Source organism: Peromyscus leucopus, chromosome 14 (assembly GCF_004664715.2).
Source record: "Peromyscus leucopus breed LL Stock chromosome 14, UCI_PerLeu_2.1, whole genome shotgun sequence".
NCBI classification, from domain to species: Eukaryota; Metazoa; Chordata; class Mammalia; order Rodentia; family Cricetidae; genus Peromyscus; species Peromyscus leucopus.
In genome coordinates this window covers 61,874,620-61,879,003 of record NC_051075.1, presented here as the reverse complement: position 1 = coordinate 61,879,003, position 4,384 = coordinate 61,874,620, and positions in this window count along the sequence as shown.

The following is a 4,384-nucleotide window of genomic DNA, read 5'->3' as shown; positions in this document are numbered from 1 at the left end:
CATGTCCTAGTTTAATTTTAAGAGTAGCTACTAGTAAAGTCTGTATATCTCTGCAATCACAAAACTCAGAACATTTTCAGAATTTTATTTTATTTCTATACTGTTACAAAAGTACACTGGGATAGGAAATGAAAAAAAAAAAACCTAGTTCATCAGCTTGGTGATCTTTCACAAAATTAAAACAATCCAGAAGAGTTTCTAGAAGTCTTGAATTCCCTTGATGGATATTCAGCATTTATACGTACTTAATAGTTAAAATTGAGGGAAATTTTGCTTAAGTAATTATTTGTTTAACACAGGATTAAAACCGGTACGATAAATTTGAATTTAGAAGAAAAGAGCTGTTCTTTTTCCATCATTCCCATCTGAAGTGGTACCAGCAGTGTTGAGAGTGACAATACATATGTTATGACTGTTTGCATTTCAGAAAGCCTTTGGTTAATTGGTTCCTGCTTAAGACAGAGCTCACAAGAATCCAGGAGGAGACAAGGGAGTAGATAAAGAATGAGTGGAAGAAACAAAAACCAGACATTCCTGGAATGAGGAACCACATCTATTCTGAAGGGAAGTATTAAGAGGGTCCCACATGGAGCCTCACTTAGATCTTGGCTGCCTTTTATCTGCATAACTGATTCAGACAGGGGGATCAGATTTAAGTGGTCACATTTGCAGACAGCGATTGGAAGGCAGAATATGGAGATAGTTGCCAGGGAAATTCAGAAGGCACGGATGTACTTCATTATAGCATAGAAGACCAACACATGGCATTTAATAGTTATAAACACACTATGCCCAGAACTCATTTCCATGAAGATAATGGGGAAGGGGACAAGAGGCACATCCTTACACATAGACATGCATGGAAAAAAAAAAAAAAAAAAAAAAAAAAAAAAAAACTTCATAGATGCCTGGATTTGAACATTTCCCCACTCAAAACATTAAAACCTTAAATAAACAGACTTACCTGTTCAAAATAAAATCATTCTTTTGAAGTAAACTCTATTGTGTGAAGATTAAGTTAAATGTAGAATCTTTTATTTCTTGAAGGCAACTTCAAAGTGCTTGAATCAATCAACAATTAAATTCAGATAATTCTGTGATATGCCTCTAGAAGACAATTTGAAGGGGATGGCAGTGTGTGTGTGTGTGTGTGTGTGTGTGTGTGTGTGTGCGTGTGTGGTGTGTGTGTGTGTGTGTGTGAGAGAGAGAGAGAGGGGGGGGGGGGGGGTTATATTCAATGCAGCAGTAGAGCTTCCTCCAAGAGACTGTCAACACAAACAAAGTGATGTAGGAAGAATCTGGAAAATTTGGAAAGACAGAAAGATGAACAAATTAACAAAAGAATCAGTCAATGAGACCTGAGCCAGTGCTAAAATCTTCTTTATTTGCATTTTATCAGTTTCAAAATCCATTGACAATAATTGATTTTCAAACATAGTGCACACTGGAATTTGGGAGTTAGCTCCTTGGTAGAACATTTTCTTAGCAATTTCAAGGACCTGGCTCTATTCTCTAGCTCCAGGAAAATAAAAATAGTACACATGGAAGTGTCATTATTGTAACTTCAATTTAAAGAAAGAAACAATCATTACCACTACTGGTTTCTAAAATGAATGGGAAAAAATGCAAGTAGCAGGAACTAAAAGATTTCCTTTAAATACACAGCCATTGTATATAAGCCATCAGATGACTCATGCTGACTTTAAAAAGAAAACACTCACACAGCTTGTAGTATGCAGTTCTATTCATGTTCTTGTGTGATTGTGTAAAACACCACAGGATGATGACAGATCCTGAGTTGTCATTATGATGGATCATCCACAAGTAAAGGACAGAGGCTGCCAAGTTGGAAAACAAATGCTTTAAAGTCAGAACTTGAGACAAGGCATTTAATTTTTTTTTCTGTGTGACTCAGCTGAATCTCATAAAAATAAAGCAGAGCATATAAGAGAAAAGGAAACTAGAGACCAGATTAAAAGTCAAGAATTATTTCACAAACATCAGTTGATTTTACCAAAGGTAAAATCTTCTAGCTGACACACGTCTTTTTCTTTTCCTGACAAATTCCAAGCTAGTGCAGTAAGAGTCAACAACCAAATCCAGTGAATTTTGTACTTGGAGAAACAAGGTTAGACACAGTTAACAGATCAGTTCTAGCATTTGTTCTTGTCCTCTAGTATGTGCTTGAAAGATTTTAAGGCCACATCAAGACTCTTTAGAAAAACAATATGGTGAGAATTTTTGAGTTTTTCTTATATGGAGTCATTGATGGTAGGGTGTTTTGTCATATGGGATTAGAGTGAACTATTTTAAACTTTCTATATTTTACTTTTAATATCTTTAAAGAATTTAACTTAATACAATTTCTCTCTAAATGTATTTATTTGTATCAACACAAAATATAGCCTTGCCCAAATCCTGTTCTTTGAATATGATCTTATACATGCTAGTTTTCTCTGTGAGACAACAATAGGTTGGTATAAAGTTTCTCTGTTAGTAGTTATTATTTCTATTTTTCATTTTTGACCTCTACATCATGATTACAACTCTTATGGGATACATGATAATGTAATACAAAAGAACAATAGGAACTTAATGATAATATATTTGTCAGGTACTATAAACATATTTAATTCCTTGACTGGTTTATACATAAAACTTGTAGTTGATGATGTTTATTAGTTTTGTTTTGCTGATGAGGAAATGGAAGCAAAGTTACAATAACTTGCAGAAGTTAAGATCCCCTCGAAAAATTAAATTCAGCTTGGTTGTCTTTTTGGAGTTGGCTCAAGAAATATTATAAAGATTAGGTAAACCTTAGGTTAACATATTTATTGGATATATACTTTACACTAGATCTTCTGAGTGTGGGAGGTAATTATTAAATAAACTCAAGAATTACCATATAACATATTTGTCACACTAAATTATTTCAGCATCTAGAATCTTTGCAACTAGCACACAACAGATGATCAAAGCAGGCAATGGGTGCCTACATGTATTTTTCATTCATTAGACATAATTTTAGAAATGAGCCGGGCAGTGGTGGCACATGCCTTTAATCCCAGCACTCGGAAGGCAGAGCCAGGCGGATCTCTGTGAGTTTAAGGCCAGCCTGGGCTACCAAGTGAGCTCCAGGAAAGGCACAAGGCTATGCAGAGAAGCCCTGTCTTGAAAAACCAAAAAAAAAAAAAAAAAAGAAAGAAAAAAAAAGAAAGAAATGAACAGAATTATATCAAATACTAACACACCATATCAAGACCTCCCCATATGATCAAAGAGGCTTCATAAAAAATACAATGTATAGAAGGACTATAATATTAACAGGTATGTTTATCATACAATGTCATTGTAGAGGGATTTATTTGCACTTTCTGCAATGTAACTTGAAAGGATATATACTCTCTTCAGATGCTGGACTTGGTATAGAAGAGATGGGGGATTTGACTTTCAGCTGTGATTCTTTTTGGCTTAAGATGATAATTCTAATGCACAGCAAAGAAACTGAAGTGTGAGTATTGGGCTTATATTCTGTGGAAGCAGTTTTGGCTGCTGTGGTTAAGAGATTACAAAAAGCTAGTGTCTAATGTTGGTCATCGAGATCTTATCTTTCTCCTTAGAAATTTAGGATGAAAAACTGAAATAGGGGAGAAATCGGGTGTGAATCATCATTTTTTTATTTTTCATTTTTTGATTGAAAATAGATTCTCTGACTCTTTTGTCCGCTAAGCATTATTTCACACACCCTTTTCTGTGGAATATGGCTGAGCCCTGAAAAGGAAAATCTGCTTTTATTTCAACTTTAAAATTGTGTATTCAATGTAATAAAGATCCATGAGTAATTGCCATATCTGCACACAATCTACAAACTGTAGGATGTTTAGCCTATGTGTCCTTGGACATCCTGCTAGCTCATAGGTACACTTGGGCCAGTTTACATTAATAGATCTCCTTGTGTGGCTATATCTTGAATAACATTACAGTGTCACTTGATGTATTACTGTGGAATTCAAAAGTGTTTGCACATTGTCTTCATCGTGTTCCCTTCTGTGGAATTCCTCTTTTTGTTCTTACAGTGATAAAATGAACAACTTTTGTAAAAATGTCCTCTGATATCAGCATTTGTAAAATGAGCCATGCATTTGCTTTAGACAGAACGAGAGCCTCTGCATATTCAATTGTTTTTTATTAAAAAGTTGAATCATCTCAACTGACTGAATTGGTCTTGGTGATTCTTTCCATTCACCTTTTCTGCATCAGAGGCATTAATTGATTACATCTGTATAACATCTGTTCAAAGTGTCTGTAGAAATTTGTCCTCTGCAGATAATGTACAGGAGGTATGTTTTCATTAACTGTCATCCTTCCTGATTTTGTTTAATAA